This window comes from Chiloscyllium punctatum, chromosome 8 (genome assembly GCF_047496795.1).
Source record: "Chiloscyllium punctatum isolate Juve2018m chromosome 8, sChiPun1.3, whole genome shotgun sequence".
NCBI lineage: Eukaryota > Metazoa > Chordata > Chondrichthyes > Orectolobiformes > Hemiscylliidae > Chiloscyllium > Chiloscyllium punctatum.
Window position 1 is genome coordinate 31,126,506 of NC_092746.1, and position 22,810 is coordinate 31,149,315.

Below are 22,810 nucleotides of genomic sequence, written 5' to 3' on the forward strand. Positions count from 1 at the left end.
AAATGCATTGTATATTTGATTTTTTTAAAGAATTGTAAACCTCCCCTGTTATTTTAGCTGTATAGCAGTGTCTGCATTCCATTCCAGTTTATAGTCCTAAAAGGAAAAAGACCCTTACAATAACTATCCTTCAATCATGGTCATAACTTAATATGGCACTAAGGATTGCTACCTTTCCTACCTCCAGTTTTTTACATTCCAAGGAGGATGCACCTACCTCTGTACAGAATACCTCAAAGCTGAGATGACCAAATGATGGCTACCAATGTTATTTCGAGTAACAGGTGTGAGCAGTCACTGGCTGCTTCCACTTTAACTGTGAATCTCTGGGTTTCACCTCAGAATAGTCAATGAGAAAGAAAACTGAAGAAATTATAAGAATACTGTCACAGGTGTTTAATCACCATATATATACATATCCTAATATATGTTTTATTCCAATTTATTCAAGTATGTTGCATTTTCATTATGATGCTTATGTGCAATTAATGTGCCTATTTAAGGGCATCACATGCATCCCTAATCTACCTCAGATGATGTGAGCCAATGGATACATTATTAATTGTGTCATGTCATGAATAGTGGCATTACTAAGTTTCATCACATGGATAAGATTGAATCTTGAATAATTTTTAATAGTATAGTCATCGTGGATGAAGATCTTCATGGAGCCATTGGCACTTGTGCGTTACCACATCTTTGGCACTCCCTCTATCATCCTTCAGCTTCTGTTAATACCCTAAAGTTTCAGGGCCTTGCAAATGCTATTCCTAACTCCCTTGTTCTCACAACAATCGTTCTAGACCCACAGACATCCATCATTTGTAAAATTTCAGTCTTGGTGCTCATCTCGCAACCAATTGGGTAGTGTTCATCTCATTATCATCCCTCTGAGGATCACATCTGAGCAGCAACTGCAACCAAGTTATTGTATGTCTTCCTGGTGGCTAAATGAGACATTTCTTTGCAAGATATTGTCCCTGTTTGGAGAAGGTGTCAGTTACACACAAGTATGCCTCTGCCAAATGAAGAGTGCATGGGTTTGCTTGGGCCAAGGGTCAGCAACAATTTTCCTTCCAGGTGTCAGACATCACTGGAATATGCAGTGTTATGCAAGTAATGTTGCATTTCCACTGGCACTGATGCCACATTGCTGCTCTGAGCAACACTATGTGCGTAAATGGGATGTGTTTCATTTCAGAATGACCCATACTGAGGATATAATACCAGAAACTCTAATGTGAAAGCTAGTGTAAAATTTCTTAGAAAATTAGCAATGAACTGAGATGAAAACATTCTGAATAAGGGACTCCAGCCTCCCAGGGACAAGGGATTACGATCTGCAGTGTCGCAGAGATATATCAGTGTCTCACTCAATTTGGAATCTGGTGGCAATGAGATTGTCACAGGCTTGCCTGCCACATCACACCATCGTCCTGGCTTCTACTGCTGCATCCGTAATGCTAAAATCCTCATTGCTGCCTTGTTTTCCCCTTGATCCTCATCAAATGAGTCTCCTCCTCTGCAAAATGTTCTCCCTTTTGCTGACCAAGGTTATGCAGGGCAGCAGGACACAATACTCCGAGGTAATTATTCTGGCAGATACTGAAGCACTTCACCTGAGTGATCTGAACAGCCCACATTTCAAAAGTACTTCATTTGCTGTAATGAGCTTGTAGTTATGAAAGGTGCTGTATAAATGCAAGTCTTTCCTTCTTGTATTACACATTGTTAATGAAGTCAGGTGGCATTCAGTTTTAAAGACTGGCAGTGGAAGTTTTTAAATATGTAGCCAAATAGTAAATTTACACTTGTACCTTGGAATAATCCTTAATGTTTTTCCATCAAATTGTCTTCATGTCATGTGAACCCCGGTAAAATTTTGTCATGTAATATATAATTCAGGTAAGCTGCTGTCAATGCCGCAAGTCATTATACTATACTGGAAATTAAAAGAAATTATCTTCACTAGCAAACAAATTGTAGGTAAAAATCCTTGCTTTTATAAAAAAAATAAAGATGTTAACCAACTCATGTTCACACTTTGTGTTTAATTTTAATCTTTCTAAAGTAGTTCAATAAAATCTTGTTATCCTGATAATCTGTATAAGGAAGGCAGGTGAGATGCCTCAAGGCATCATCAATGAGATATTTTAGGTAAACCACTACCTTACATATGTTATTTTAAATAATCATTAGGAGGTCTCTGAGTGCATTTTATTTTGGTGTATTTTTACATTCTGCTGTCTTTACTTGGCTTCCCTGAGATTGACGTACTGAAATTGACCTTCCTACTGTTGCTGGCAGGTTTCTGTGCCTCACTTGAGGAGCTATTATTCATGTGTAAGTCTGCTTTGTAACTATCAGGGCATCAGAACTGATGTCCATTAAAATTCACCAGATATCAAAGCCAAGAAATGCTCCAAATGAGGTTGCTAGACTACAGTGAAGCAGAATGATCCCTGCCACGTTTCGCTTCTAGCTAGACTGGAGTATACCTTGGTTGAAATTGGTAACATGACTTAAGTCCATCATTGAAACATCAAAATCCATTGCCAAGTGCTGACTGTATCAATCATCAGTATGCTTTGTGAATTTACCTGTGTGGAATGGTTATTTATAGTTTTCTATGGATGTTGTCATGCTCTCGACATTCTTTCTAATTACAGTAAGTTCACGTGTAAAGTTGCCCCATTTTCTGTAATTTTGTATTAACATTAGTATTTTCTTGAAACCTGTAATTTCATCGAATGTTTTAATGTTGTTTCCTGCATGACTTGATTGGCTCTTCATTAACTCTCTGATCTCTAAATTGTGGCCTTTCCTCTTTCCCATTTGTGGAATTGTGGCCACAACCCATTCCAATCTCCAAGACGTGACCACTTCCTTCTCCTGAACTTCCAAGTCTCAACCTCTTGCTCCTCCTCAGCAGCCAAATTGCAGCCTTTTTTCCCGCTTTGAACCTCCAATTTGTTGCTTCTTTCGTCTCCCTGACTCACTCACCGAAGACAGGAAGATCTTGGCTTCCTGTACAAGATCTAAATTCAATCCAAATTTGTAATTCCAATGTTGTGGAACTGTGAGTCCAGATGGATAAGAGGTCTTGTATTTAAAAAAAACAATTCATTTTTGTTTTAAATAAAGCTCCTCTTGTTCTCATTTCTTCTCTCTGAAGCCCCTGTTCACAGTAAGTTTCCAGAGATCGAAACATCACCATCCTCTATATTGTTCTTTATTACATTTTAAATAGAAATGACAGATATTGTATTTCACCTTTCTTCTTAGCTGTGTGTGTGAGAATACTTTAGTGACTGTGAAATCTAGGGAATATAAAATGCATTACCATACATTCTATGTCTATGTTCTATGTTTTATTATCGCATAGCCAGATGGGGTCAGAAGTATCAAAAGGTCTTACGAAAACAAGGCATGCCTTGGCTAACCTTTTCATGTTGCACTCATCAGGACAACCTGTAAAAAAATACCAAATTAAATAGAAAATAACGTTCTGTACTGTATGAAAGGAAATTGCTGATTTGCTGGCAAGTGAACTCTGGGTGATAGAAGCATTTTCTGTCAAGGAGGAGTAGAGGAGAATGCACAAACTATTGGTGACTGACAGTTAAATGCCAAGCTTTTGGTCAAGGCATTACCCTGCAAATCCAGTGAATGGAAGTCACCATTTTTGATAAATTGAGACAGCTGCTGTGTGTACATGTTCTTTCTGTCTGCAAAAAACAGGCCTTGTGTATTAATGAGTTTGGAGAAGATTTGTAGCTCAGGTTGAGCTTCTGGATGTAGGTTTGCTCATTGAGCTGCATGGTTTGGTTTCAGACGTTTCATCACCATACTAGGTAACATCATCAGTGAACTTCACCGGCTTCATCATCGGCTTCACTGGAGGCTCACTGATGATGTAACCAATATGGTGAGAAAACGTCTGAAAATAAACCTTGCAGCTCAGTGAGCAAACTTACATCCTTGTATATTAATATATGTAGCATTCTAGTTCATGCAGTGTACCATACTGTGAGATTGACTGACAATACTAAATCGGTTGTAGACATAATTCTTTGTACAAGTGAAATTATTTAGCAAACGTTGGCTGATGGATTTAGATCTAATGTTGGACACTGGGTGGAAATTTTGCAAGCATAGGCTGGTTGGGTATCATCAGCAATTTACTGACTCCAAACGGGCAAAGGATATGGCCTTTGATACAATTTGCATCTTTAAATCTCATGGTTTAGACATTTGACATCACACATTTACTGAAATTCAGACACATTATTCATTTGTGTGATAGTTTGAACACCTTTCTGCCTTGACTGCAGCATCCTGTAACGAACAACACTCAAAGGTTTCTCTGATGCTGTTTCATGCTGCTACAATTCAGTTAGGAGAAAGTGAGGACTGCAGATGCTGGAGATCAGAGCAGAAAAATGTGTTGCTGGAAAAAGGCAGCAGGTCAGGCAGCATCCAAGGAGCAGGGGAATCGACATTTCGGGCATAAGCCCTTCTTCAAGTCCTGGTTGGGTCCAAATTTTGTTGGTCTGAACGTAGTCCGGAGTCCATGCGGGGTCAGTCGGTTCCATAGACAGGTGCTGAAGTCCTTATGAAGAAGGGCTTATGCCCGAAACGTCGATTCTCCTGCTCCTTGGATGCTGCCTGACCTGCTGTGCTTTTCCAGCAACACATTTTTCTGCTACAATTCAGTAACAATATGAGTGGACTATTTCCAGACTACTCTCTCTCTTAATAAAAGTAAGAGACTGCACTTGATCCATTAAAAAAACAGAAGTCTCACAAATGATGCAGGACAGCTCCAAATTAGTAAAATGATCCCTGGGCAAAGAAGTGTTAGAAATATTGAATAAAAATTTTGCTGTCTTACCATTTGACAACCTGTACCTAGATATTAGTCAATTCAATCCTCTTGTTTATCAAAGGTGTGAAAGCTATAAAAATGTATGCTACCACCCAGTTCCCCCTTTTGGCATATATGCCAGATACAGACACTATTCTGCTATCTTTAAAGCAGCAAAAAATAAACAAGGAGCATAAGAAAAAACAACAAAAATATTACAAAGCCTTACACAACAATACAGTTCTTTTTTATACTCAAATTCTAAAGAGCATGCAGCTACAAAGTAAAGATGGAAATCAAGCACTTAAACATGGATCAGCAATCCACCAGTATTTTGTCAGAAGTTCAGTTATTTAAGGAAAGAATAAGTTTTTACTTCATAGATAATCAGCTGAAAGGTGAAATGAAAGATTGATAAGAGTCAATTCCTTAGTGTTTCAAATGATGGTTGCAACAATCCTGGCAATATTTCCCACCTTTCAGCAGAGCAGCTTAAAGTCTGAGTCAAATTCAAGATGTGCAGACTTGAGTTCATGTCATATCGGCAATGAAGCCGATAGAATGTCAGCTAGAATGTCTGCTACAATATGGCAGCCAAGTAACAGGGCAGTATGCAGGCTCTTCCCCAGAGCCCATCCACTTCATCTGCTTTTCTCATTTGTTTTACTTTTGCTTCTGTTCTTTTCTTCCACTTTATTTTCTTTTCCTTTTGGTCTTTTTATCTTCTTTTTTGTGGTGAGTTGGTAAGCACCACTGGTATGGTAGTGAGAGAGGGCTGCATGTGGGCGTGGTTTCTCTTGGTGATAGGAGGCAATGGCAGCAAGTGTTTGGGCCTGTGGCAATAGCAGCAAATGTCTTCTCCTGGCATTGAGGGCCAATGGCAGCAACAGTAAGGTCGTTCTCCTGGCGTTCAGGGCCGGTGGCAGCAACAGTGGGGTCATTCTCCTGGCATTCAGAGCTGGTGGCAGCAAAGTCATTCTCCCAGCTATCAGGGTTGGCAGTGCCAATGGCAGTGGACTCTTCAAGGTGGTGGTGCCAGCAAGACAACATCTGCGGCTGAAATGGGATTTGTGGCCAGCTGGTGACCTGGCCTGGAAGCAAAACCAGGGATCCTTGGTAGAGGGGCGAGTGTGGACCTAGTGGCAAAGGAATGGCACTTAAAGTAGGGCGACTGTTATAACTCCTTCTTCGGCTGCGAGGCGATGGAGGTGTCTCTTGAGGCTGGGTGCTAGCATGGACTGGTTTGTAAAAACTGATAGTCTGAAAATTTAATTTCTTTATTTTTATAATTTATTCCTATGATCTATATTGTTTGACTATTTATTTATTTTTCTAATTTTTTTGTTTCCTAAGAGTTTGATTTTAAATATCTATACCTAGGAATGTTTGGACCTAAGATGGTACTGTAATGCGGCAACTCTAAACTTTCCACTGTACTCATTTGAGTACATGTGACAATAAAGCTAATTCACCTCAGTTGTAGGTGGGTATCAGCACAGGAGTACAGGATGTGATTTCCCTGCAGTTAACAAAGCTCAAATACTCATGGAGTTGCTCATTGCTCCTACACCTATTAAACCCTTCAGAAAAACAGTTGTGGACAAACCCAACAAATAAACGACTTGTTAGATGACAGATACAAGTTCAAATCCATTATAATGGGCTATCAGAATCTTCAAGCATTGACTGTACAATTATTGCAACTGTCGAAAAAGGTCAGTAATAGATCCAAATCTTGTTAGTAATGCACTTGTCTCATCAGCCAAAACAATGTGCAGCATTTGTGACAGAAGCAAGTTATCTTCTATGAGAGGATATTGTACTATAATATACAACTGACCACAAAAACTGAAAGTGCAACACAATGTTTCACTGCAACATGTGAAGAAATATTAACCAAGAAACAATGTCAAACAGACATACAAATTTCGATCCATTGCAAATGTGTCAATTAAATCCAAAAATATTTGCAATGTTACAGTTCACAGACCCCAGTCAGATAATAACCTGGTCAATTCAACATAACCACATGGACACCATATGAAAAACCAAAGTGTTTGCCTCTATCTCAATGATATAGCACAAGAGAATAGACAATGTTTACAAGATGCCAACATTAACATTGGTGCAAAACATTATTCCATTATGCATCTTACATAGGATGTACTTAGAATGCTGGCACAGTGTGATGAAGTCCACACAGGACACGCCAACTGTTTACATCCCTTGCATTATCTATCCTAAATGTCAATACGGCTCCAAAGGTGGACAACCGTAATCTTTTACATTGTTGAAACAGCAGTATCAACTGTTATTAGCTCATGACATGCATAAATCTATATATTAGCACCATCCATTAGATAATGTATCATTAAATTCTAACCCAAAACTTCCACTGTGCATCTTTGTTTCCACCCATGACCTGATTAACCTTTGCCCAAACAGATTTGATTTTATTGGCAATTTTTAAGACAATTTCATCATCTGAAAGTTGAAGTCCAACCCAGCTTTGTGAGCCTTATTGTGAGCCATGACTTATTGTGAGCCATGTTCACATTCGTGATAAGTTCAAACTGAAAATAGATTCAATGGTACAATACAACATCATTGTAAAGTTAAACATTATACTGACTGATGCAACATCATAACTTGTAACTGCATGTAAGTGTTTAGATCCAAGGCAACTGAACATTACACTAAAGAGATGTCCAACTAAGATTCCTTTACCCAGAACAACTGAACCCCCTAATTCTGAGGTGCCAAACCATTTTCCAAGATCAATGTCAAGAATGGATCTTGATTCAGGAACTGAAAACTATTCTTACATGTTTGGTAGATGTTCTTTTCTCAGGTGACCATTTGGATTATCCATCAACCAGAATATATTCTGACAACATATGAATAGAATCATTGAGAATCTATAAGTTGTTCTGTGTTAACATAACAGTATTTGGAAGAAGTAAACATAAGCATGACACAAACCCCCATGCAACAAAGAAACATGGCCATGTTTTCAACAGTAAAACAAAATATCAAACTAATATGAGTCAAATCCAGATTACCACACAACAGAGATAATTTTCAAAGATGTCTCAATTTCTTCAACTTTTTGTTCCCATATATTCCTAATTTATAAACAAGGTCTCCTCTCTTTGAGGTCTTTTCCATAAAGACACAGTATACAAGTGGTAGGAAGATCATGAGTATTCTTTTTAATCTCTCAAACATCAATAAAAAGTGCATACTTTTTAATATTGTGATCCCATCAAGCTTACCACACTGGAAGTGGATACATTCTGGAAAGGCCTTGGATATTGTAATGTCTACTAAATAAGCCAGGCCTATTGTGTTTGGTTCTAAGTTCCTTTACACAGTTCAGGCAAATTATTCCAAAATTGAAAGCGAAGTGTTTGCTCTAGCTTTCAGGATACAATGGATGGATATATTCAGCAAGCATTTCATCATTCATACCAACCACAAATTGTTGGAAGTAATCTATCCAAAGTCATTGATAAGTGCTCCTCCACAATTTCAATGACAGCTTATAAACATCCAAGTGCAGGTTTTGGAAGTATATTACAAACCAGATTTCCAAAAGACTATTTCCAATGCACTTAGCCAGTTTCAAATCTTTCTAATTTTAAAAAATAATCTCAACATTGATTTTATTCAATTTGGTCACAGCAAAACAGAGCAGATTCAGCATGCATCATCTGTTCTTAGTCAGCTGCAACGGGTTCAAAAAAGATCATCATCATTGGGTATGCATTAACAAGTCCCTAAACTGGTATATTCATTCTGGCCAACCAAAGATGAATCAGGACTCTCCAGAAATGTAATGTTTAAAGGCAAAGAAGTTGTATTTCATCAAGTTCAAGAGTCAATAATGTTAGATCATTTACATATTGGGCACTTGGACACAGAAGAAAAAGACCCAAACGATTGACATGTGAATCTATCTATAGGCCTGACATTAGTGGGGGAAATAATGGAATTTGGTGATGCCACCAGACTAGTAATCCAAAATCCCAGGCTGATATTCTGAATTTTAGTAGATGGCTATTGAAAAGTGTGGCGCTGGAAAAGCACAGCAGGTCAGGCAGCATCTGAGGATCTGGACATTCGATATTTTGGGCATAAGCCCTTCATCAGGAACCAATTATCCTTCTCCTCAGATGCTGCCTGACCTGCTGTGCTTTTCCAGCACCACACTTTTCAACTCTGATCTCGAGCATCTGCAGTCCTCATTATCTCATAGTAGGTGGTTGTTGTTAAGATAATCGGGTTCACTAATAGCCTTTAGCAAAGGAAATCTGCCATTCTTATCTGTTCTGGCCAACATGTAAGTCCAGACGCATGGTAATATTGTTGACTTAGCTTCCCTCTGGGCCATTAGAGATCAACAATCGATGCTGGTCTAGACGATGATGCTCATATCCTATGAAAAAAGTTTTTAAAAATATAAGGACATCAATCACCAGATCAAGTCATGTGAAATATGTTAACTGTATCAACCTCAACAACTGAGAGGACTTGTCTTTCCAAAGAAGATTAATTCTGAGCCTTGGTGCAAGATTGAGATGATACCTTTCTTGCCCAAGTACACAATTACGCATTGGTGACTGCCTACTTAGTTCTTTTTTATATGATAAATCAAATATACCACAAGAGCATCAGTTGTTGATGTCATGACCTCATGTTCAGTATGTTTAGTGTTCCTCAACAAATTGTATTTGGCAACAGTCCACAATGTATTGGTGCTCTTTCCATATAGCGCTTCTCCTCACTGGCCCCAGTCTAAAAATGGTCTTGAAGAAGGTACTGTTCATATTGTGAACTACATGATAGTCAAGTGTAAAATTACTTGCAAAGGTCTTTTGAATAGTTACGTTAAATCTCCACACTATTTCTGAAAGCAACAGATACCCACACACAGGCAGCTCTCCTGCTTGGAGGATGGGTCCACTCAGTTCTTCCTTCCCCCACTGTTACCACCCAATCACATGTGCGAGACAGAGTGTTTGAAGGGAGGGATTAAATGATAGAAGAACGTAACTGACAAGCACACAGCAGTTGTCTGAATCTGAATGAGGATAAAATATAAGAATTGCAGATTGTAATATGAATATTTGGGTTCCTGTAAAGATACTACCTCATTGTGTCCCGCTTAGGTCATATGATGTTATAATGAAAATGGTCAAATCCTGCAGAGTTGGAGACAACTTATCTGAACTACATATAATAATCCACCCATCACACAGGATGATGACTTTTATGCTGTATATATCAAATCAGATGACAACCATACATCTATGACAAATAATACACATCTGTCTGTGAAGACAGATAGCACTGTGGAGAGTAACTGCTCGGCAAAGTCATAACTGTATAAGGATCAGATCTTAGTGTATAGGTATAACATTTTATGCATATAGTATGTGCTTATTGGAAAAGGGTTCCCATTCATTAAAAGAAAAAGAGGATGGTGAGAGAATGTTGTATTATTACATAGATTCCAGACCAACCAGACCTGTTCCTGTAAGACAGTTAAATGACATAATGACATGTAATGTTCCAGATAAAGTTCTTTACCTCACTTTCATAGTGTAGTGTACAGTCAATCATTCAGCCATGTGCTGTGTTTACAGTCATGGAATGTAGCCATAATATCAGTAAGCAGAAAACCCAGACTGTATGTAGGTCTGAGATCTTATCAAAGTGTAAATAGTTAGAGATGTTAAGAAACTTCGAAACATCAGTCTTAATTATACCAGTTTTTGTGATATATTTTACATTGGCTGCCTCAGATAATGTAACAATGATTAGAAGAAACAACATCACATTTGATACGGTAAATGTTGAGAAGGTGTTTCAACTTATTTGTGACCTGAGCTTTTTTTCCACGAAGGTAAGATTGTTATTAACAAAACCAACAAGGAATTCAGAGGAAACTGCATTATCCAGAAAGTATTTTTAAAGTGAAACAAGTAGTAGCTGAGGCACCTAGCATTGATGCATTTAAGAGGAAGCTTGATGACAACACCAGGGAGAAAGGAGTAGAAGGATATAATGATGAGGTTATATCAAGTGGTATGTAATGGTCATGGGTATGGACTTTTTGGGCCAAATCTCCTGTTTCTACGCTGTAAATGTTTCATACTACAGTATGATGTAATCTTCCCTGAAAGACAATGAGGCAAAGAGTGAGTATTTCATCCATTATTCAATATAGTATAGTCTGTGTTATTGTTTTATATGGCGACATGGGGAACATTATAGGATAACATTGATAAGTCTGGAAATAGTTATTTTGTTCAATCACATGTATTAGTAAAATAAACCAGTTTCTAATTTGTCATCAGTCTCATCTCATCAGTGTTTGTCAGTTCCATTTATTGAAAAACAGGAGAAGCGCCTATGGAGACACAGACCAGATTACAGTATATCAAGGGGACACAACATTACATCCTGAGTTACATTACAAATGAACAAATATCACATTGCACCAGCTATGGAATGTAGAAAGTATAGGTTGTGCTTAGAGAAACAACCAATGCCATTGTTTCCAAAGAAGCCCCTAACTAGAATCTTGTCCTTCAGTTATTTAATCCAGACTGAACATGGTCAAAGAGGAAACACGTAGGCCAAAGAGGAAACACATAGTTTCTTAAAGTGCAGCATTGAATTTCATGCTTCAATATCAAATATCTTTACAATGTTTTTAGAAAACGAATGCCTGCAGTGTGGAAACAGGCCCAACAAATTTACTCTGACCCTCTGAAGAGTAACCTACCCAGACCCATACCTGTACATTTATTCCTGACTGATAACTTACACCATGGGTAATTTAGCATAGCCAATTCACCTAAACTGCATATCTATGGATTGTGGGAGGAAACCCACACAAACATAGGGGGAATGTGCAAACTCCACACAGACAGTCGTCTGAGGTCAGAATTGAACTCGAGCCCCTAGTGCTATGAGGCAGCAGTGCTAACCACTATGCCACCCATTATAATGTTGCATTATTATTTGATCAATAATCATAACAATGAGTTTTAAAAGCTTAAACATCAAATGTATCTCTGCAGTACAGATAATCTAATATTTACAATGGCTATGTAACAGCAATCCAGATGATGCCAATGAATAATGAACAATCATTTACTCTTCCTGTGTTGCAATGTGTAAACATGTTCTGAAAGATCTTGGCTGGTTGATAACTTCAGTAAAGTGGTTCTTTAGAAAGTGTTTATGATTAAACTAGAAAGTATGATCAAACGAACATTAAGCATTTAAATATATGCATTGATAAAACAGCTGTTAAATATGTACCAATACAAATAAGACAAAAAGCAATTGATTATAACAATTATTGGTTGAGAGCAAAATAAGAAATAATATTAAATGCCCTCATTAATCATAATCTTTTACAGTAAGCCAGAGCACAAATGACATTTGGCTTGAAAAGATTTTACAACCGGTAGTAGGATTAGGTGAAGAAGGTATTAGACACTTTTATAGCTTAATTCACAATCAAATATAAAACTTTTCATGTGAAGAATAACCTGAAACACTATTTACATTTTTTCTTTTTCAGATGCTGACTCACTTGATAAGTATTTTTACCATTATTCATGTATTTCACAAATAACCAGCACTCTGTTTTTCTTTATTCCCTGCAACATACCACAGCCAGGCAAAATAAGCTATCAAAAATGAGATTCCCAATTTAGGGGAAATAACAAAGCAAGATTTGAGATGTAGAAATCTAAACAAAACTAATGACTGTAACAGATAAAATTAATAAAAGCTTTTAAAGCTTTAATTTAAGAAATTAAAATAGCATTAAAGTAAGGAAGAAGATCTACCCAATCATGAAATGCTTGAATGAGTGAGATTGCAACTAGAAGGTCTATTTTGCTCATATTCACTCATGTATTCACTTCATAAAAGTGTTTGGTTGATCACTTGCATCAGACTTTGCATTAAAGTTTGAAGAGTATATATATTGATAGATAATCTGCATTTAGACTTTAAGGAACAATTAAATTTTCAATGTTCCCCTTTACAATTTAGTTATTGAGAATTACAAGCAATCTACGTCCTTTAATCTATTTCTGTGGACCAGCATAAATGCTTAGGGAGACTATGAAATGGAGATAAATTTAGTGTTGCCATATCAGGATTGCTAAAGCACCCCCGCATCTTTGCTGATGTTCATTCAGCTGCTTTCCAAGTGAATTCCCCTGATGATGTAATCAACCCTTGCTGTTTAAACAAGACTATTTGCAAAATCAGTATAAACAGTCAGAACCACCTCCACCAAAAAATTAAAGCTAATCATAACCCTTCATAATTGTTATTAAAGAGGCACTGACAGCCAAGCTTCCTTCCTTAAAAAAAAGACTTCATGCAGATTACTGCAGCCTTTCATTTTGCAAGGCTAGGATTAATACATCTAAATACTTTGATTGGATAATACAGACTAAAATAGCATTATTTCATTACAATTCTATTTCACATAATTAACTGTAATCAAAATTCTACACTTGATTTGCTGATTATTGACTTTGAATCCTAAAGACTGCAGGATTGAAATTCCTGGGAGGAAACTTTGTGACAGAAAATAACTGTACTGTTTTTAACAGCTGCCTCACCTGCACTTTTCATTTCCTCTGAGGTGCGGTGGCAAAACTGCATCTTTCAACTGTCCCTCTTTTATGGATGACAGGTAATCTAGTTGAAAGTTCCTAGAATTGCACCACCAGAAAAACACTGGCTGATGAAATCTGAGCAGTTATCAGCCTAACCATCACCTGTCAAGCTTACGGATTCAATTTAAGGGTGCATCAATTTTCTGAAGAGGAAATCAAGGGCAAAGAATAAAAGCAGCACAGATAAACAGTGACAAAGGCCCTTTCTGCTTTTTATTTATGATGGGATGTACTATCACAGGGTGTACTGCGAAGCTTTATCAACTGCCCTGATACATTCCAGATAGGTAGGAATTCTTTGGTCATTGATGAAGTGCCATACTTAAACTCACTGAAAGGGCAGGAGATTCTAACTGAAAATTACTTTCACTAAATACCACAAAGATATTGAAGCTGCAAAGAGCCAGGAAGATGGAACAAATGACAGTTGCATGTAGCAATGAGCCTCATTGTTTCCTCCGCTGGCAGACATGACTGATTAGAGTCAGAACATGAAAGAATGTTTTCGCAAAGCCGAAGAGCATATTGTGTAAAGTGTCAGGTACAAAGCGTTCATATGTTCTTCTCGGTAAAATGTGAAAGCATTTTCTGCCAGCACTTTTGACTATGTGCTCTTTATTGTTGTTCTATTTAGTTACCAGCCAGGTTTACAGATGTGAGTCATCAAAGATTCTGAAATTCAACTCAAAGAGCAACCCAAAGACAGCTTCATCATGTTGAAATCAGAATAGAAGTCAAGACAATTCTCAGCAGCAAAAACGAAGCTCCACTAATAGATCATGCAAAATATTTTAATATGTTTATTTTGGATTAATTAAGGCAGTGAAGATCTTGATTGTTTGTTATATTCATTTTAAAAACCTGCTGAAAATGCTTCTCATAAAGATTCTTAAGTATTTTAGGAATAGATCAAATTGTAATTTTACTTACCCTATCATAGAACAAATAGCTGTCAAATATCCTTAGTTGCATTCTGTAACATGGTTGCCACTGAGGCAATTAGAGGATTTCAAGAGTCAAACCAACCACATTTAATTTAAAAAATGAAAACTTCGTGGACTAAGAATCAATTGTAAACTTTTTCCAAGGAGGTGTTGGGCCTTTAGGAGTTGTCCAAATGTAGTCACTTGTTGTGCCTTGGAGTTTCAACACCCTCCTGAAGCTACCTCAGGGTGGAAATCTTTATTAAGCCATGGCAGAGGTCCAGTCCACCACTGTAAAATGCCACCAACTCTGTAAAGTGGGCTTTTAAGTGTGAGTAAATCGAGTGATTTACCTTCTTGAGTGGGTTAACCCATCTGTTAGTAACCTAATACTGGGAGGTTCCCCATCAGCTGGACCACTTTTGGAGATGCCCTTGAAGTGGTTCCTGCTAGTTTGTTATTCTCTTGCCTTCCAGCCCACCACCGAGGGATTGCTTTTTTTCAGCTTTGAAAAAGTACTCTTTGCATGAAAAAGATACTCAGTAAATTGGTGGGTGGAAGAAAGAAGAAGCAAAAAAATTCACTTACCATTTTTTAAGACAGCTTCATGTGATCCATTGATAAATTTTGATCTAATATTTTGCAAATGGAATGCCCTGTTTGCAAATAAATGAAAACAATACCCCTAATGTGTCTTACTGATGACAGTACCATTTAGAGTTGTAAGGATGAAATAAAAGAAAGTGTTTTCATCCCAAGACATTTGGGTGTTATTGCTGCCATTACATAGTGTGGTTTTAACTCATTAGTCTCCCAGCCCTTTCAGGTCATCATGGAAATTGACTGAAAGCACAAAAAACTTCATCTGTAAAAGCATCAACTAAGAAGCTCTGGCTTCACTTTGGAAAATATGGAAGCAAAGCTTAATTTAATCAAGTTAAAATATAAAAAAGTGCTCCCTTTATAACAGCAATCTCATATTCATTCATTAATGTGTGCTCTGCATAAAGGCAGCTCCTTGGCTCATTGTCAGCACATGTTTCAACCTGGTCATTAGTTATTTGTTAGTATCTTCCACTCTCAGAGGGAGAGTAAGGAAGCAGGCCCAAGTCCAATTCACCTGGAACAGGAATTAAACCCACTCTGTTGGCATTATTCTAAAATGCATGACAGCCATCTAAGATAACTGCCTACCCTTATACAGCACCAACAAATACTTGAGAAGCCTCAAGGTAGTTTACTGAGCTCTAATTAGGCACAAATCATTTTGCTACAGATAAACATAAGCAGTGCTACTGTCAAGATTGCAATGTAGGTATAAAACACATTCAGAAATGGTACAAGAATTGTATTAACTATTATGCCTTATTGTAAAGAAAAATATAATGATGCCTGAAACAAATCCACAGAGACCGGTATTCTATCATCAAGTCACCCTTTATTTACATGTGGAGAGTCTTGACATGATCCAGCTCTCTCAGAGCCCGCTCTCAGACTGAGCAGGATGTGTGACACTCCTGTTCTTATCTGTCAGCCAGGGCTCCCTGATTGGACCAGTTTAACAACCCTAATCAGGGAACTCATATTCTTTGAGGTCTAGCTGGCTGACCTCATTGCAGTCACTGCAATGCTATTTATTTTAAATTTTATGCAGCAAGCATTATAGATTTCCTTTGGGGAATGCTGGTTAACTTTAAAAGAAGCTGAAAGCTCCAGAGAACTAAACAGTTGCTCATAAACATAATTTCCAACTGGCATTAATTTGTTAATTACCTTGTTTCCAGTGTGTGAACGTTGCAATTTTATCTTTTCAGTCAGTTTTCGCTTATTGAATCCACGGAGGATCTGACGATAGATCCCCTTTGTCTCATTTCACAGAAGAATGTTGAATATGAAATAAGTGAATGGCTATGATGGGAGAAAAATAAGAGAACTAAAATAAAGAATCTGGGAACAACAACAAACATAACCTTATGAATCTAACGCAATGCAATTAGCCAATAAAGTTTCTAATATTGCAGCATAAATTTACATAGGTCTGTTATATACCAATTTAATAGCAATAAGAAATTTGCAGTCAGGCTGAAAAATGATCAGTCAGTCCGTGTTAAAAAATATACAGATTTAATTGAGAATCTGTGTCACATTTTGTAAGTACACTGTACATTCATACTCCTTTCTCAATGTTGGCACAGTGCCAGACTAAGTGCACTGTAATAGCCACAGAAACAGGGAGAAAATGGACTATAAACCACAGTGCAGAATGCTGCCCCTGCATAGGTTCTGTCACACTAACACAACACCAGTAAAACTCAGATTTTATGGTTTGACATTCTCAGACATATTACACACAAAAGTAACAGACTGCTGGATCATAAATCTCACAGAATTAGAATTTATATTTTGTTATTATTTTTAAAGACAAATTTAAGTACTTATCTTTCCTTTTCACTCAAACTAAATAGCGTTCATTGTTACAGTAACAATGAGCAGTGAACAATTCACATATTTATTTGGATTTTTTTCCATTAGTTATGGTTTAATCTAGTATATCACGTTTAGTGCTAAGGAAAGTATGAAGGCTGTTCATATGGCTTAACTCTATTTACGTTGGATCGCCTTTTAAGAAAAAAAGAGACTTCACTAAAAAATTAAACTATTAAAAAGGCCTTATAAGAAGTGTTTATATAGATAATAAACAAACCATTTTCTTCTCGGTTTTCAATATATAGGGTCTATGTGTCTGTACAGATTTTCATTTTATGTACAATTTCAAATTAAGTATGCATTTAAACATTTTATTATACAACAAACGGAATATGAGTTTGAACTGAGAAAACCACTGGATACTTTTATGGGGGTGATTTCAGCATTTGCCCATGTTGTAAACAGACACTTTTCTCCTGTGATGTCTGTGTAACTCATGACTGTTTACAGCACTGTATTAACATTTTTGTCACCTCACATATTTGTGTTAAGAGTTTTCTCTTCCTTGTTATTTATGGTTTTCACATTGCTTGAGTAAGAAAATAGTTTTATTTAAAGCACATATATTTTTATTTACAATTAACAAGGCAACTAAAGAACTAAAGCTAAAAAAAGTGACTAAATATTTTCTATGCTTTCTTTTGCATTTTTTGAGGCCTTGTAGCATGTTTATCACTCAGAATAATTGTTTTTGTCTTGAATATTATTAGTGGAGTCAAGATTATTATTTTAATAACAGAGATAATATTTAATGTGGTTGATTAAAAGTAGATTTAGTTCAAAATGATTAATATCTACCTTTACATTACTGGATAGAAATGATTCTTATGTTATTTGGAATGATGTATTACAGGTATGCGAATTGTAAGCCCAGTTTAGACACGCAAAATAAAGTAATTAAAATTGGACATTCTTATACTCACATCTTATATATTTGACAAACTTGCTTATACTTCGAAGGGTGTGACACTGCCTTCCATTACGAAAATCAGTATTTCAGTCCTGCATAAACTGTAGCTTATTAAAGCAAATGTGCTTTTTACACATCACTCTCTGTCGAGCAGGAAGAATGGTGTTTAAATGTTTCTTATACACAAAGGAAATGTACTGCATGTTAACACTGTACTTTAATCTAAAAATAAAATATTTGACTAAGATAATGGATAAAAAGGCTGAATACACTGTTACACTCATGATGATATATCTAATTGGGTCACACAGTTATTATTCTTGTTGTTAGAGTTTTGAATACCTTCAGTTACAATTTCCAAGCTTAGAGAGTTTACAATCCTGGTGGACATGGGCGGCAGTAATAATATATCACTGCTGGACTGTCTGCATATAATGACTTTGCTTTCTACCCCCTGCCTAACTATGTCAACTAGCAGCACAGTCTGTTCTGTGTTCCTCCTACACAGTTATCAGCCGTGCCTCTACTTACTTGAACATTTTCTTCTATGATCATGGTGCAAATAACATCATTTGCATATTCTTTGTGCTTTTGACAACTTTTAGCAAAAATATACAAATTGTTCAACAATGAACTTGAGCAGTTTTCCTGCGCTTTTCCAGGCATTTCTCTCTAACTGACAATACCTTCATCCCCTCTTTGTAGTACATCTAATTGCAGGAAATTGACTTTGTCAGAGATAAGATCAAAGGGAGCTAGAGGAAGTATTATCTGTGTTAAATTTTTCCAGCTTAAATAGAAAGATATAACAAAGTTCACAAAATACTGAGATGTTATCCGAAAAGGTTAAGCTTCTCTTTTCAATACTAACCAAAATAAACAAACAAACAAATAAATTCATTTTTTTACAAAGTGAGGATGCAACTAAAATACTAGTTACATTGGCATTGTGACTGTCAAAGTATTATGTGAGCAATAACAAATTAGCAGGAGTTTAGGATAATTAAAAAAACACGAACTAATTGCTGTGGATCATGCAGAAACATTATTTTTAACCCAATCCTTCTCTGAGACTCTTATGTGCCATAAGCAATTACAGGAGACCTGCTCTTTTACTATCTTTGTACATGCTCTGAGGGGCTGATGCAGAGATAAAGGTGCTTATACTTGCAGTGAGGCCGGCAGGGTGTCGAGACACACACTTCTGAGTGGAAATTCTAAAGTGCAGGAACACAGAGGTCTGCTGGATTTAATGGCAGGACACATTATCATTTTCTTTCACTCCACTTCTTGCTGGTAGCCAAACAGATTGAGAGGTCTGGCAGTTACTGTGCAGGAAAGCCAACAGCAGAAAGCAGCAAGCAGGGATGGTTGAGGATAATCTCAGGAATGGGGAGACATCACTGCCCAGGTTTTCCACTAGCCCGATTGTTGTAGTTCCAGTGTTGATGGGAATAATACATGGGGACACTGCAGAATCCATTCCATAGCACACTCTGAAGGAATTGACCAGGAAATTTGATTTTTCACTGGGGGATTGCTCTATGTTGGGAATCCCCAAAACCTCTCCATTTATATTGGAGACTTCAAAGGATTTTGATGAAGTTAAGCAAAATAGTTGCTCAGGAAGTGTTAGACTGTTACATGTATACTTTAGCTCCTGAGTAATTATTAAACTGATGCCATATTACTTAACACACACCCAACTACACCTCTCCCAGGCCACTTATGTGTCCCCAGATCCTGGCCCGACCCCTTGCCAGGACCCAAATTTGTAGGTTTGGACTAATCTTGCCCCTACCCCATAGTTCACATCACCCTACCCTTCAAACTCCTCTGCTGGACCAGACTAGACCCAACCCCTGTGCAGCCTGATGTGACGCTCCCCACCCCCTGCCACACACTGTCTCTCCCAAACACACTGATTTACCCGGAACACTGGATTGCTTATCTTGTCACCTTCTACCCTATGATCCCTACACCCTTCCCACTTGGCATCCTACCGAACTGGCACTCTATCCCTCTCCAGCTGACACCCTATCCAATGGCATCATACTTACTTGGCACCATAACCAATCTGCCTCCTAATAATCTGGCACCCTAACACAGACTCACCTGGCATCCTATCTTTGGCTTGTTATTTGGTATGTTGTGTGATCAGGCCACATTTGGAGTATTGTACGCAGTTTTGGGCTCCATGTCTCAGAAAGGATGTACAGGCCCTGGAGCGTGTCCAGAAGGGTTCATGAGACTGGTTCCAGGAATAAAAAGCTTAACATATGAGGAACTTTTGAAGACTCTAGGTTATACTCGATGGAGTTAAGAAAGATGAGGGAAATCTAATTGAAACATACAGAATACTGAATAGCCTGGATAAAGTGGATATTGGGAAGATGCTTCCATTGGTGGGAGTGACTAGGACCCGAGGGCATAGTCTTAGAGTAAAGGGAAGACCTTTTAGAATGGAGATAAGGAGAAATTTCTCTAGCCAGAGAGTGGTAAATCTATGGAATTCACTGCCACAGAAGGCTGTGGAGGCCAAGTCATTGAGTATATTTAAGAACATAAGAACTAGGAGCAGGTGTAGGCTGCCCTGGCCCTTTGAGCGTGCTTTGCCATTCAATAAGATCATGGCTGATCTTTTTATGGACTCAGCTTCACTTGCCAGCACTCTCACCATACCCCCTAATTCCTTTATTGTTCAAAGAAAGAGCTATCTTAGTTGTAAAAACATTTACTGAAGTAGTGTCAATTACTTCACTGGGCATGGAATTCAACAATTTACAACCCTCTGGGTGAAGAAATTCCTTCTCAAATCAGTCCTAACTCTGGTCCCTCTAATCTTAAGGTTATGCCCTCTTGTCCTAGTTTCACCTGCCAGTCGAAACATCCTGTCTACATCCATCTTATCTATTCCCTTCATAATTTTACACGTTTATATAAGATACTCCCTTATTCCAATGAATATAATCCCAGTCTACTCAGTCTCTCCTCATAAGCCAACCTCCTCAAATCTGGAACCAACCTGGTGAATTTCCTCTGCACCCTCTCCAGTGCCAGTACATCCTTTGTCTAGTAAGGAGACCAAACGTTCACGCAATAGTCCAGATGTGGCCTAACCAGCACCATATACAGCTGCAACATAACCTCCCTGCTTTTAAACTCAATCCTTTTAGCAATGAAGGACAAAATTCCATTTACCTTCCTAATTACATGGTGTACCTGCAGACCAACATTCTGTGATTTATGCACAAGGACACACAGGTCTCTCTGCACAGCAGCATACTACAACGTTTTACCATTCAAATAATAGTCCTTTTTACTGTTATTCCTACCACAATGGATTACTTCACATTTGTTAACGCTGTGTTCCATCTGTCAGACCTTTGCCCACTCACTTAAAGTATCTATGTTCCTCTGCAAATTTTCAAAGTGCTCTTCATACTTTGCTCTACCACTCATCTTAGTGTCATCTGCATACTCTGACACACTACACGTGGTCCCCAACTCCAAATCATCTATTTATGATGTGAATAATTGCAGTCATAACACTGATCCCTGAGGCATACCACTAGTTATCGATTGCCAGCTAGAATAGTACTCATTTATCCCAACTTTTCGCTTCCTGTTAGTCAACCAATCCTCTATCATTGCTAATACTTTACCCATAATGCCAAGCATGTTCATCTTATGCAGTAGCCTCTTGTGCGGCACCTTGTCGAAGGCCTTTTGGAAATCTAGGTACACCACATCCATTGGGTTCCCATTGTCTACCTTGCTTGGAATGTCTTCATAGAATTCCAAAAGATTTATTAAACATGACCTGCCGTTCATGAACCCATGTTGCATCTGCCTAATGGGACAATTTCTATTAAGATGCCTTGCTAGTTCTTCCTTGATAATAGATTCAACCATCTTCCCCACTACAGAAGTTATGCTAACCAGTCTATAATTCCTCATCTTTCGCTTACCTCCCTTTTCAAACAGTGGCATCAAATTTGCTGTTTTCCAATCTACTGGGACTGCCCTAAAGCCCAGCGAATTTTGGAAAATTACCACCAGTGCACTTGCTATTTCTCCCGCCATCTCTTTTAGTACCCTGGGATGCATTCCACTGGGGCCAGGAGACTTGTCTATCCTTAACTTCATTAGCTTGCCCAACACTACCTCTTCCGTAATAATGACTGTTTCCAGGTCCTCACCTGCCTTCGTCTCTTTGCGAATTACTGGCATATTATTTGTGCCCTCTACTCTGAAGACCAATTCAAAATACTTGTTCAGTACTTTGGCCATTTCATTATATCCCATGACTAAATGCCACTTCTCATCCTCTAAAGGACCAACATTTACTTTAGCCACTCTTTTTCATTTTATGTACTTACAGAAACGTTTGCTATCTGTCTTTATATTTTATGCTAGTTTTTCTCATGTCTATCTTACTTTTCTATATAGTTCTTTTTGCAGATTTGTGTTGGGGTGGCACAGTGGCTAGCACTGCTGCCTCACAGCACCAGGGACCTAGGTTCAATTCCAGCCTTGAGCAACCGTCTGTGTGGAGTTTGCACATTCTGCTTATGTCTGTGTGGGTTTGCTCCAGTTTTGTCCCCCAATCTAAAGGTGGGCAGGTCAGGTGAATTGGCCATGCTAAATTGCCCATAGTGTTAGATGCATTAGCCAGAGGGAAATGGGTCTGGGTGGGTTACTGTTCAGAAGGTCAGTGTGGACTTGTTGGGCCAAATAACCTATTTCCATACTGTCGGGAATCTAATCTTGACCTTTAAAGTTTCATGGTGTTTTTGGCCACTTTGTATGCCTTCTCTTTCAATTTGATAGCTTCCCTTATTTCCTTACACACCCAATGCAGATTATCCGTTTTCTAACGGTCCTTCCTTTTCACTGGAATATA